Source organism: Platichthys flesus, chromosome 2 (genome assembly GCF_949316205.1).
Source record: "Platichthys flesus chromosome 2, fPlaFle2.1, whole genome shotgun sequence".
NCBI classification, from domain to species: domain Eukaryota; kingdom Metazoa; phylum Chordata; class Actinopteri; order Pleuronectiformes; family Pleuronectidae; genus Platichthys; species Platichthys flesus.
Window position 1 is genome coordinate 2,930,032 of NC_084946.1, and position 14,656 is coordinate 2,944,687.

The window sequence follows — 14,656 nt, forward strand, 5'->3', positions numbered from 1 at the left end:
TTCCAAATGGTGCATCCATAAATTGAAGTCTGAAGTTATAGTCAAGACCACATCATCTTTGTACTTCGCTAACGTAAGTAACGTTAAGTTCATTAACGAATCCAGGAAGTTTAATTTGGAAAGTCAGCCTTTGGCTGCTTTAGTCTCCCAGGATTACTTTAAGAATGGCCGGGGAACTCATCATTCTACATCGTGGTCTGTGAAGAGTATGACAAACATTAAATTAAAAAGGTTGTTGCATATATTTTATGTTAAGATACAATTTTTCTAATGTAAAGACACTGATTCTACCATAATACCTCATAAAAAGGTGATTGAATAAGACTTTGTAATGCTTTCAAGGGCTTAAATTGTTGCTCAATGTATTTATTACCTTGTAATACTTTGTAAGACCCTGCAGAAAACCTGTGATAAAAATTCACCAGCAATGTTTATAAGTTCAACCTGCAAACTAGAATTGTGGCTAAAAATTAAAAGCCTGGGTAGGATGTTACCCACTTGTATGCGTGACAGAGGCCATACAAAATTGTTATCCAGCATGTATATTATGCACAATGCTTTGGAGGTTAACTAACCTTTTATGAGAATATGCCTTTTTTTTATTGACCATGCGGCTTGATAAAACCATATATTCGTCCAATGGATAGGGGTCAGTGAGATTTCTCTTGACGGTGACAAGCTTAGTTCCTGTAAATCCCACACAGCACTTTAACAATGAGAAACAACTCCTCATTTATAACACACATCTGAATGATTTCAGCAATGATTTCTTCCATCCACATGCTAATCCATGGACATCTATCATACCCCCTGAGAAACCTCAGATTCTTATTTTCATCGGCATTGCCTCCAATAGATTCCGACCCAAGACACACTGGCTTATTTTTTTTTGTCGGACCATTTATAGGGGAAAGCCAACATAGCTTTATACAGCCCATCTAATGAAAATAACATATTTGATTTCATTGATTTCAATCAGTAAGCCAGCTCGACCGGGAGACAATACCCTCAAATGCATTATGAGCAACTTCAGGATGAAAACCAGAGACATTGTGAAAATGAGACAGATTTTGGTTAAAAAAACACTACAAACCAATGGGCATTATTCTCAAGAGCTGGATAAACTTCTAAATTCTAATTCTTAAAGCACCAGATGCAACAGAGTCAGACCTAATGTTACTACTTTTGCAGTGCAAAACCAACAGAAGCACTGTGCACTGTACCTCGAAGACAGTAGTCCCCAACCTTTTTTGCACCACGGACCAGTTTAATATAGGCATTATTTTCACGGACCGGCCTTCAAGGTGTGGCAGATAAATACAGCAAAAATAAAACAACACGACCGGCATAAAAACAATGTTAAGTGCATGAAAAATATAAATCTCTGCAGCGGCTCTCATAACTCACACACTCTGCCTAGTGATCTATCTCTGGATAGCCATCTTATTTCTTTTTTGACAACAAACACTGTTCTCTACCCACTACTAACCAAGTAGCCTTTGGCTCTGTGGTGTGGGTCACTGATGGAGGATGCTGTCAGGTTTGGGATAACCAAACAGCTCAAAGTCTGCTTCGTACATTTTGTACAGCTCTCCTCATTCGGTATGGGAATCTGTGCAAACCCGTCTTGTTCCCAGCTGGCTGCAGTTAGGTTTCCGTGCCCCTGAGGGGAAGCGGACCAGGTGATCCACTTTCAGGAGCTTCAGCAGGTGATCTGCATCGCTTTCCTGGGTTTTCAGTCACCCGATGAAGTCGTACCCACGGATGACACAGACGATACACATGTTGCCAGTGATCGTCATTCGCCTTCTGCTCTGTCTCTGGATCCTGCAGTTACTTGACAAACTGCTGAAACGTAGGCTTGATTCCTGCGGCAAACGCTTCTGTCACTTTGTCCGGTGGAGCCCTGGACACGTTACCATAACGACGCAGCACGATGCCCAAATTTGGAAAAGATTAAGAAACCATGGGTATATCCAAGGGGTCAGTGTACGGTTTTCCTGTGGAGGGCGAGATCATAGACTGACTCAGAACCGCCATCATCCTCTTCCAGTTGGTGCACGCTATCTTGGGAACGAAGCAGTAGATGACCTGGTGTTTGTCGTCCACTATCAGGTGATCCAGCTCACTGTTGGGGATCTGCTCAAATGGTTGAGTCCTTCCAGGGAATTCCACAGCCCCCTTTCCTGAACAGACATCCTTGACCCTCTGCCTCCTCGTCCTGCTCCATAACACTTTTCTGGGCTCTGGCGGTGGAGGGAGAGAGGGACGGGCCGGCAGTCGTCCGAGGCCAAGATGCAGCCTGATGCAACCCGTGTTTGGGGACCTGCAGCGGCTGGAGGCTGAAGCCCCTGACGTTGTCCCAGTACACGAGGAGGAGCAGGATCATAACCAACGAACCCAGAAAGAACGCCACTCATAGACCCCGACATAGGCTCATGGTTATATCGAATCCAGCGCCGTGATTGGCGAAGAAAAGAGGAAGAAGTTATCTCAGCTCTGCGGTGGGCATCATGCGTTTGTGCTTTGCATCTATCTCCTCACAAAATTGCTCAAACAGACAGGATTTGAGTGCATGTGCTTTGATGAGGTTAATAACTTTAACATCATTCAAACACTGTGAAGTTCAGGTGACATTTTTCGGCTAGCCAGCATTTCCCTGTGAATGACACAGTGCGTGGACTCACATTCAGGTGCAAGCTCCTTAATCCGTGCAGTTAAACCAGACAGCCGTGCGGTCATGGCAGCAGCTCCATCTGTGCACACACAGACACAAAATGACCAATTCAGATTTCCTGACATACAATCATTCAGAGACCTGAAAAGTTCTGCGGCTGTGGTGTTGGTTGGCAACAACAGTGTACATAACATATCCTCATGCGCATCCTCCTGATAAAGATATCGCACATAAAAAAAGTAGTATTGCCTTGTCAATATCCTTAGACTCATCAACCTGGATTGCGAACCACGTTGACTTTTTAATCCCCTCCAAAAATTGAGTCAATTCAATGTCCTCCGCTATGTCCTCAATGCGCCTGGTGACAGTGCTAGCCGAAAGAGGCACCTGTGCTACCTTTTTAGCTGCAGCCTCTCCTAGAAGTTCAAGGCAAATATCCTTGACGGCGGACAGGATCAGTGCTTCTCCAATAGTGAATGGTTTCCTAGCCTGAGCAAAACGGTCAGCCACCAAGTATGATGCTTTCAGTGCACTCGCATTTGTTGATGTGGTGTCCCTCAGTAATTGCTTCTATCCTTCTTGTTAACGGTTTTTCCTTTCGAAAAACTCCAAAGGCTTATCTGTTAATCCAGGGTGCTTGGTCTCCAGGTTCCGAAGCAGTTTTGAAGGCTTCATTGACTCGTTTGCTAGCTTGTCGCCACATATTACGCAGAGCGAATTGGTGCGTGAGAGTCACCTGTTGCGAAAAACCCGTATTTTAAGTATGATTCCTGGTATTGTCTGTTAAAAGAAGGGGTAGTAGGCTCCTCTTCTGGCTCCTCTGTTGGCCTTTTCCCCTTTGCAAAGAAGCTCTCCAAAGACATTTTTGCTAGTTTGGTGAGTAATGTATCACAGGACCGAGACAACATCTTGACGTGTCAAGAGGCACAGGCACGAATGTGACGTCGGAGAAAAACTCCAGACTAATAAACAATACAACTGAAATTATATAAATTATTTATTCTTTCTGTGCGGCCCGGTAACAAATGCCTCACGGACCAGGGCCGGACCATGGCCCGGTGGTTGGGGACCACTGCTCTAAGAGACTTGCCCTAAAAAAGGGACATACATAGTATGGTCCCCCATAGATGGGGGTGACGGCATGGTGGATGGAGATGAAGCTGAGGCTGCTGGAGCTGAGCCATCCCCATGATCAATCAATCAATAAAATTGTATTTGTATAGCCCATATTCACAAATTACAATTCATCTCATAGGGCTTTAACAGGGTGTGACATCCTCTGTCCTTAACCCTCAGCAATGGTAAGGAAAAACTACTAAAAACCCTTTTTAACAGGGTAAAAATACGTAGAAACCTCAGAGAGAGCCAAATGTGAGGGATCCCTCTCCCAGGACGGACAGAAGTGCAATAGATGCCACGTGCAGGAGAACATCATCAATAATCAAAGTCTCTAGCAGCATTTGATGAGGGTAGACATCCCGAAGGACAACCCCAACATGACATGCCAAGCAGTCCCGCTGCAAGCACAGTCCATGCTCAGCAACCATCTAGACCACGATCCACCATCAAGACCAGACGCCACTCCAGTCCTCAGTCACCATCCACCGCCGCCCACCAGGACCCATCACAAGCCACCACCGCGGTCCTGGTCCACCGCCCTTGCCCAATGCCAACGCGACACAGGGTCCGCCACCAGCAACACGATCAGCCCACATGACTCAGAATCCGCCACACTGGATCCAACACCGCGACCCCCGGTGCGCGATCCACAAACCGCAATCCATGGTGCGGCCACAGAGGCCCTGGATCTGCGGGTGATAAAGCAAAGGGATTCCGGGGAAGGGGGATTGGGATGGAGAAGAGGAAGGAGAAGCTGGAAAGAGAAGCTCCGTGTGTCATGTGTCATAAAATAGAACAAGGAACGTTCCGGCGCACTAATTAGCTCTAACTATAAGCTTTATCAAAAAGGAAGGTTTTGAGCCTACTTTTAACGAAAAGATGGTGACTGCCTCCCGAACTGAAAGTGGTAGATTATTCCACAGCCGAGGGGCTTGATGGCTAAAAGCTCTGGCTTGAATTCTGGGAGCGGAGTGCTCTAGCGGGTTTATAAGGTACTAACAGCTCTTTAAGGTAAAAAGGCGCTATATTATTAAGGGCCTTGAAGGTGAGGAGAATTTTAAATTCTATTCTAGATTTAACTGGAAGCCAGTGTAGCGATGCTAATATTGGAGAAATGTGCTCTCTTCTCTTTGTTCTCATCAGGACACGTGCTGCGGCATTTTGGACAAGCTGTAGAGTCTTTAACGACTTGCTGCTGGAGCCTGATAATAATGAATTACACTAGTCCAGTCTCAATGTAACAAAGGCGTGGACTAGTTTTTCTGCATCTTTTTGTGAAAGGACATGTCTAATTTTTGAAATATTATGCAAGTGGAAAAAAGCGGTCCTAGAAATTTGTTTTAAGTGACTATTAAAGGATAAATCAGGATCGAAGATCACTCCCAAGTTCCTGACTGTTTCATTGTAAGCAAGGGCAATGTCGTCTAGCGCAGCTATATCATTAGATAATGCATCTCTAAGGTGTTTGGGGCCAAGTATTATAACCTCTGTTTTGTCTGAGTTTAATGAGAAAATTGCGGGTCATCCAGGTTTTTATGTCCTTGAGACATGTTCGAAGTTTAGTTAATTGATTACTTTGTTCAGGTTTTATTGACAAATATAACTGGGTTTCATCCGCATAGCAGTGGAAATTTACCGAGTGTGTCCTGATAATGTTTCCTAGTGGAAGCATATATAATGAGAATAAAATTGGGCCGAGCACAGAGCCCTGTGGAACACCATGGTTAACTTTGGTGCGCACAGATGACTAATCATTAATTTGCACAAATTGGGAGCGATCGACTTTTGCCAAGGCGGTCTCTGTACTGTGATTGGCTCTAAACCCCGATTGAAAGTCTTCATATATATTATTTTCCTGGAGAAACTCACACAGCTGATTGGCAACAACTTTTTCTAAGATTTTAGAAATGAAGGGGAGATTAGATATTGGCCTGTAATTGGCTAAAACCTCTGGGTCTAGGGTGGGTTTTTTGAGTAGGGGTTTGATGACAGCTATTTTAAAAGACTGTGGTACATAACCTGATGATAATGACAGATTGATAATGTTAAGTAACGAACTATCAATTAGGGGCAGAATTTCTTTAAGTAATTTGGTAGGAATGGGATCTAAGATACAGGTTGTTGGTTTAGAACCTGAGATTAAGTTGGTAAAGTGATCACGGATGATCAGAGAGAAGCTGTCTAAGTAATGGGTAGGATTCTCAGCCGTTTCTGAGATCTCTGTTGTTGGGAGGGTATTAGTGCCAATTGAGGGCAGGAGATGGTTGATTTTATTTCTAATAGTTTGAATTTTATCATTAAAAAAGGTCATAAAGATATTGCTATTTAGGGATCGAGGAATACTGGGTTCGGTGGAGGTGTGACTCTCTGTCAGCCTGGCTACAGTGCTGAAGAGAAACCTGGGGTTGTTTTTATTCTCTTCTATTAGTTTTGAATAGAATGATGGCTTGAGCCACGGTGTAGTGGGCAGGGAGTCTCTTCATTCCCAGAGATTGGGTCTACTGGGCAATAAGAGCCTGCACACCATCATCTGTGTCAAGAAACACATCAGAAAGTTGAGTTACAGCAACCATGAAGGTAAACGTCATAATTTCCAAATTACACATTACATGTGTACTTTCCTACATGCTACATAATTCTCGGGAACATCAGTAGGGTACCTGGCCTATCGTCCAAACATGAGGAAAAGGGGGAGTATCTTGTGGTCAACTGCTTTTTTGTCCTTAAAGCAAAAAGTATTGCTTGGAGGTGGCCATCCCAGGTGTTTGGTTTTTCACCCACTACTTTAGTCAAGGTCCTGTAAGGTCATACACACAACATTGAGTCCTTAAGATTGCAGTGTTAAAGAATTAACAAATAGACATTTATAATACCTTTGAATAGTTCCGCTCATTTTTTCCACCAAGCCGTTAGTCTGGGGTAGGTAGGGAGAGCAGAGACTTCTCTTTATTCTCAGCTTCTCACAGACATATATAATTAGATCAAGCTCACCCATTTCCTTATGTCCTTTTCCATCCTAGCCAATAGTACCGCAAGGAAATGGCGTCCACTATTTTCTCCATCCCACAATGGCCTTCATTCTCACTCCCATGGAATGCCACAAACGGATCGTTTGCCTCCTCTGGTGAGGTAACAACTTTGGTGGGATACCCGCCCTGCTTCCTTCTACGGTTTATGTAGTGAAGCTGCCCATCTGAGGGCCATGATGACATTAGTAACTTGACATCAGTGCCTTATTATTTGGAAAGACAAGGCCAGTCCCTACACTTAAAGATGTAATTTGTACATCTCCTCTTTATTGTATATCGGTCTTTTGAGGATAAACCAAAAGGATAGGCATTATGCCTCAGGAAGTCTTTGATTTCCCTGACCATCTTATGGTCCATTTTAACTATCTATCTATGTGTCCCTGACTAAACTGTTACTAATCTGAATATTACCCTGTGCTAATTTTAGCCTATTGCTTCTCAAATCTACCCTTAATCTAATATCTACAACAATCTATCCTACATCTACAATATTTTTTCTATTCTATCCCTGCTCTAAATAATTGTAACCTGAATTAACCTTACCTCAACAATCTCCCAAGCGCTATCACTTTCTTTTGCTATATGTTTATCTTTCTTTCGCTCGCTGTCCAATCTATATATGTAGGCCTTGCCAACACCAGGTGTGAATTGTAAGCTTCCGACTGTGATTGATCGAGTGTCAAATTACGTTCTTAATTATTAAGGCGATTGGGACAAGCTTAGGTCATTAAAATTAGCCAAACGTTTCACACATGGATCAAATAGTATCAAAGTATTTGTATACATATTAATAATTTCCATTTTGTTTCCTTACTGTGATGTTAAAAACAACAAACAGCCCCAAATTATTCATGTTGTGGATGTGGACCAACAGGTTAACATATCATTTGTCATTTATTTTTAAATTGTTTATTTTTTTACATGGACAATAAGATACTAGAGCATTTGTATTAAATTAAAAAAAGTTTTTGATGTGCTAATATTTTAATTGGTGAACATTAGCTGGGGAGCCTTTAAAAAAGCTCTGGGCCATGTATGCTTTAGTTACAATTTAATTATATAGTATTTGTATTGTTTTGGAATTGTTGCCTGTTTCTGATGAGGAAACTGAGATAAAAAATAGATGACCCAAAAAAATCTGCGACGTGTGGCTATTACTTTGATGAACCATAGAGGTTATCTTGACATCAATTTGTACTCTCTACAGCGACATTTGTAGTGCCATGGCAGTTTGAACTTCGTGAAGATGAGTGCGCAGATGTGCATATGTGTTGCATCTCGACACTTAATAAAAGACCTTACACCAAACCAGCAAAACATGAACCTAGTATTTTTTTCCAACTACAACCTCTTACGAGCTTCTCATTACTCGTGTTTGTATACTTGCTTCATTCCAACCATGATATCAACGAGCACACGAAACGCTTACATATGAAACCTGTTTGGTGTGTGCGCAATGTAATGATCACCAGCGTCCAACTAAAGCACTTTGAGTGGAGCTGGCCACACGTGTATTCTTCAGAACTCCCTGTGTCTCCTATGAAGAGGAGCATCAGTTTGTGAAGCCTGGTATTAAGTATGCAGCGTTTATGCTGTGTTCGGACTATCATCAGATAATACGGGCGTTACCATAAAGCACATCTAGTGTTAGACAGCTGACAAAGCAAAGAACGTGACATTTATGTGATGCGCGATGAAGATCTCAACGGCTCGATGGCGTAATGAGGGCGCATCAGGACAGAAGCCAATAGTGCTTCGGCTTGTTTTGAACGCAGTTCAATATTTTTATACAATTTTTCTTTTTTATAACCATTTGATTTATATTGTTGTCTAAATGTGATGCTGACATGGACACATTAACTTGTGTAGGGTTTTTGTATGATTTTTATTTCAACAAGACCTTCAGTAGATCACCAGACTTCACACACAGGCGCTTTGTGAAAATGACGAATCTGCGACAGGCTCTGCAACCCACCATCAACATCTGGAATAAAGTAAACATATCGCCAGTTGCCATGATCGCCAGTTAAACTGGAACACCGGCCATTTGCCTCAGAGGTGTGACGAGACGGGCAGTTTCCTACAAAATACAGGACAAAAATCTTAACCTGAACAAACTCTTTAAGTTTAAGCAGTTCATACATATTTAAATATGCACTAGTTCTACTCAAGCTCTCAATGGTCATCTTCTTTTAGCAACTTTCTCGCTAATCCCACAGTTGTTAACACGCTATTCAGATCTAAGAGTTAGCTTAGCAGTTAGCAATGACATCTCTCTGTAGCTTAGCTCTTACCGTAAGTTTGGGTTTGTTCGCCTGTCTTCTCCACTTTGACTCGCCCACACTGGGCCTGCGGCTTTACTTTCCAATGCAGTCTTCCCCTTCTCCAGGGAAACAGTGTTGTGTCGACTCCAGCAAGTTTTTTACCCGAAAACAGCGTCCCTTGTTCGACCACGCAAAACCCGAGCCAGTAGTTTCATGTCTGCGGGAGACAGACGCTTCATTCAGAGTAAACTTCACAAATGTCCTTTTCCCGTTTGAAACAGCTGTTATAACAGTTTTTAAATTGTACTTTTATATGGGATGAGAATGTGACTGAGGACCAGTTTATTCTTTCTGGTATAAATAAATGTATAAATAAATACAAAAATAAATAAATAAGGAAATAAATACAGACATGTATAAATATTTGTATTAAATATATTTCCACATTTCTGTGTTTGTATGCTAATGAGAAAGGCGGGCCTAACCACAGTCACATGCAGGATTGGTCACAGGAGAGTGATGATCCAGCCCTTCTACCTCTGCCTCTCAATGCTGACTGGTGTCCAGAAGCTGTTTGCAGCATTGAGCCAGCTCACACTTAAAATAAACTAGTTCAAGTTCAGATAGTTAGTTAAGGTTATTTTTTATTGGGATGATTTAGGTGTCAGTAGTCCTGACTGTGAGCGCCACGTCTGGTGTTGTACTGAGCACAAGGAGCGAGCCGAGAGGAGGAGGAGGAAATAGAAACTCCAGCTCGGTACAAACCACCTGCAGCTTCTGCTATGCCCATGAAGCAGCTGATCTCTGAGCAGATGTGACCAGAGACACTCTGTGTTTTGTATAAATGTTGAAATATATTTAAGGCATTTATTTATACATTTCTGTATTTATTTATTTCCTTATTTATTTGTTCATTTCTGTATTTATTTATACATTTATTTATTTATACTTAAGTCATGTATGGTCCTCCATATTCTAAGGACCTCTCGGCATGCAGATGGGTCAGGCTGGGGATTGAACTGCCGACCTTCAGGTTGGAGGACGACCACTATAGCCCTCAGCCTCAGCTGGCCATTATGAAGCAATATCAGCAGAGTCAACAGCTTAGTATGCCATGGAATGAGTATAGTGCGATGACATAACTGATATGCTTCATGTGAAGCACAGTGTTTTGGTGTCAGCAGAAAGACTTCTCATGCAAAACTGTACAGTGGTGCCACTCTCTCCATTCATTACATTACATTACATTTCATTTAGCTGACGCTTTTATCCAAAGCGACTTACAATAAGTGCATTCAACCCCGAGGGTACATACCAAGGACAACAAGAATCAAGAAAGTACAATAAGTAAGTGCCATTTAAGTGCTACTAAAGTGTTAGTTTCCAAAAGTTGTTAGTATTTTTTCTTTTTTTTTATTCAAGGTAAAGTTGGAAGAGGTATGTTTTTAGTATTCGGCGGAAGATGTGTAAACTTTCTGATGTCCGGATGTCAATGGGGAGCTCATTCCACCATTTAGGAGCCAGGACGGCAAACAGTCGTGTTTTTGATGAGTGTTTAGCTCGCAGTGAAGGAGCAATGAGCCGGTTAGCCGAAGCAGAGCGGAGTGAACGGGTGGGGTGTAACGTTTGACCATGTCCTCGATGTAGACTGGACCGGATCCGTTCACAGCAAGGTACACAAGTATTAGTGTTTTGAACCGGATACGAGCAGCCACTGGTAACCAGTGTAGGGAGCGGAGGAGAGGAGTAGTGTGAGTGAATTTAGGTTGGTTAAAAACCAGTCAAGCTGCTGCATTCTGGATGAGCTGCAAAGGTCGGATGGCAGAAGCAGGTAGACCTGCCAGGAGGGAGTTACAGTAATCTAGGCGTGAGATGACCAGAGCCTGGACCAGAACCTGCACTGCCTTCTGAGTGAGAAGGGGGCGTATTCTCCTGATGTTGTACAGAATAAATCTACAGGACCTTGTTGTTGCAGTAATGTTGGCAGTAAGGGAGAGTTGGCTATCGAGTGTTACACCCAGGTTCCTAGCCGTCTGAGTGGGGGTTAACACAGAGTTGTCAAAGTTAATAGTCAGGTCATGGATGGGAGAGTCTTTCCCACATATTATCTTGGATGAGCTTGACAGGCAAATGTTGAAAGGAAATGCAATGTTTCTAATTTTGTTCATAGCATTGACCTATGCTCATGGTCAGTGGCGGTTCTATATGGAATTGTTTTTAATTTTTTTTTTTTTATTATAACTAGGGATGGGCGTTCGATTAAATAGTCTTCATCGATTATTTATAGACTATATTAAATGCAGTGAAAAAACAAAGCGTGTTTCCTCATTGAGATCTTATTACAAGATGAACAAAATATGCGCTGCCGTAATCTTAAGCAGCGGAGCCGACACCTAGAAGCCGGTGCTGCTAAACACAATTGACCCTCCAAAATAAAATAATAATAATATAAAAAAACATCATGTTAAACAACAACTTAACCACAAATATATAATACTTAGGTCTGACAGGTTTTGCCAAATGTGACTAAAAACTATCAAACAAGGCACTGAGTCGAGAAAGCTTCATAAAAATAACCAGTAACTCACATACAACCTCAGCACCAGCCTACGGGTTTTTGTTGAGAAAGATGAGCATGTTAACATTCCCGAGGTCAGAGGCGAACGCAGCCTGGTGAGCGTCAGTCCAGCCGCCAAAAAAACTCGCTCTGAGGGGACTGACGTCCCCGTGATACACAGGTAGCTCCGTGCTAACTTGGCTAGCCTGGCCGCGACTCCGGTGTTTGCGCTCCCCTCGTCCGTGTCAGACAACGCAGGCTCCTCGTCTCCCCCAGTCTCGGATAGCTTTGCAGTATTGGCAGTGAACTAAGTCATTTTTTAACTCAAAATGGTCCCACTCTACACTTCGCCATGACCTCTTAATGTTTACTTTGGAAATGGAAATACACGGTAACTCGCAGCCAGTCGCAGGTATCTGAGTAGGCCTTTGGCGTTTTTTTGCAAACACTGCCCCCGTGGTCAATGCGTAATTAGCAAAATTCTCGATGAAAAAATAATTTGATCGACGAAATTCTTAATGATCGATCGTCGATTAATTCTGCCCATCCCTAATTATAACAATATAAGTGAAAGAGAAACTTAAATTTCTCAATTGCACAGATCCTTCAATAGAACATTTGAATAACACATTTAAGAGAATCAATGCACACAATTCTGCACAGTATAAGTTACAACATAAAAGTGGCAAAAATATATACAATCAGATATAGAAAAAGTTAACTAGCGCAGAGATACGAAAATATAAAATGTTAAAAATAATATACAAATACAATATAGAATAAATAAACACACTAAAGAAAATCTAATTATTACACTATTGCACTAAGAAAAGAAAACACAAACTAAAACTGGCCTTCCTTGATGCAAAATCATCAATAATGTCATCATATGAAATCTGCTCCCCTTTTGAGGGACTGTTACTGATGACGGCAAGACCATTCAGCCATTTCTGAGACAGAGTTGACCTAAGGATCAACTTCAGTTTTGAAAAGCTCCTCTCTGCTTGATCATCAGTGACTGGCACAGTAAGTGCAATCCTGAGAGCAGTCTAAAAATTGGGGTAGATCTCCGAAAGATCCTTATCATGCATAAAAGTGATAAGCTCAAGGAGGCTCATGGTTTTTGATGGCAGGTCAGGGAATATCTTAATTTCCTGTAAATGATCTCTACTGTTCAAATCAGAACGCCCTTCAAAGTGCAGTGTGGTGCTGGGTGCCTCACATTGCTCTGCCAGCTCCTCATCTGCAAGACTTGGGAAGTTTGTCAGAACTCCAAATTTTTGTCTGAGAGCCTGGTTTGAACTCCCTTATTTTCGCCTTTCATGATTGCTCCGTTGGCATATGACTGTCCTCTGCAGTCTTCAAAAGGAATTCCCAACTCCTCAAGTCTCGTTAGGATCATGGATGCCAAGTGATGGCCTGTGGACTCCTGCCTCCAAAAATCCCATAAAATGTTCCTTGATATGGGGCTTCTTCATTAGTGACACAACTCTAATAACCACTGACAACTGTTCTGTGTGGCTTATATCTGGGGTGCAGTCCAGAAATATTGAAAAAAACTTTGCCTGCTTGATATCATCCACTATAGCAGATGCGATTTTGCTGCTCAACAAATCAATGAGCTCATTCTGCACATGCTGGCCTAGGTAGCTGTTGTGACTTGCTGTTCCCCTTGTGACACGGTAAAGGTGATCTTTCATAATGGGATCAAACCTGGCCATCAGTTTGACCTCTTTGAGAAAATTCCCATTTTGTGAACAGTGTTTCTGTGTGTCCCTTTAGAGCCAAATTTCGAACTGCCAGTGACTGCACAATAGCATTGAGACGTATCAGCACTGCTCTCCATCTCACCCTCTCAGCCTCCAGAATGGCCATTTCCTGCTTGTACATTTTTCCCCACCTCTTAACCTCACTGACAGTTCCTTCCACGCTTACATGCAATTGAGGTGTTCTGGACTGTTTTCAATTGCTGTGAGGTACATGAAATTGAAATGTTTCCAATTTGCCATTCCTGAACTTGTTAAATTAATGATCCTCCCAGTCTAGGAAAAAAATTTGCAGCAGAAGCAAAATAGGCTGTAGTTCTCCATGGAATACATCAGCCAACTTCTTGCCATCTTTTCACCACTAACTAATGGCTTAATAAAATATTGAAGGCAACTTCTCCCATCACTCTCATTCTTATGAAAAACAAAGTTAGGTGGCAACCTACTTGGTCATCTTCGAACCAGCTAAGTCTGAATCCTCTCAGTCAGAGGTGAGGGCCAGTTAGCAGGGTCAGTTGACAGAGGCTCATCCTCAGTGGGGGTTCAGCTCCTTGTGTTTCTATCAGACAGCATATTGGCACATTACTCAAAGCACATAGCAGTGGAACATAACACATAGGCCTACTCAGAAATTCTCAGAAATACAAAAATGTATATGAAATTACAGTTGTCCAGTTGTCTTGTAGCCTGGGCATACCCCCTCCACACAAATACACACACACACACACACAGAGCGACATGCAAAAACCAACCTGAAGGCTCATGCTTGGGAGAAGTAGGCCAAGAGGCAAAGAGGTCTTCATCCTCAATATTTGTGGAGACATATGAGTAGCTGAGGACATAGATGGCAGCTCATCCTGAAGGGTTGAGACCTTTCCAAAAGAGGCCTGTGACTGTGTTCCTGATGAGGTAGATGGCTGCTCCTCATCCTGAAACAGTGAGACTACAGCAGAGTCCTGTCTAGCGGGGGAGGTGGGTGGCTGTGGCTGAGGGGTAGAGTGGTCATCCTCCAACCTGAAGGTCGGCGGTTCGATCCCCAGTCTGAACCATCTGCATGCCGGAGTGTCCTTGGGCAAGATGCTGAACCCCGAATGGCCCCCATAGTAGTGCTACAAGTAGATGCACTGTATGAATGTGTGTGTGAATGGGTGAATGTGAAACTGTAATGTAAAGCACTTTGAGTGGTCATCAAGACTAGAAAAGCGCTATATAAATACAAATCCATTTACCATTTACCATCCTGA

At 42.5% G+C, this 14,656-nt stretch overlaps 1 protein-coding gene and 1 pseudogene across 2 annotated transcripts in view; one reads left to right on the forward strand and one right to left on the reverse strand.

The window, feature by feature from the left end:
* Positions 1-14,656, forward strand: part of LOC133959432 (copine-9-like) — a 193,495-nt gene that overhangs the window by 57,653 nt on the left and 121,186 nt on the right. The window lies entirely within an intron of this gene.
* Positions 1,518-2,440, reverse strand: LOC133974110 (carbohydrate sulfotransferase 12-like; annotated as a pseudogene).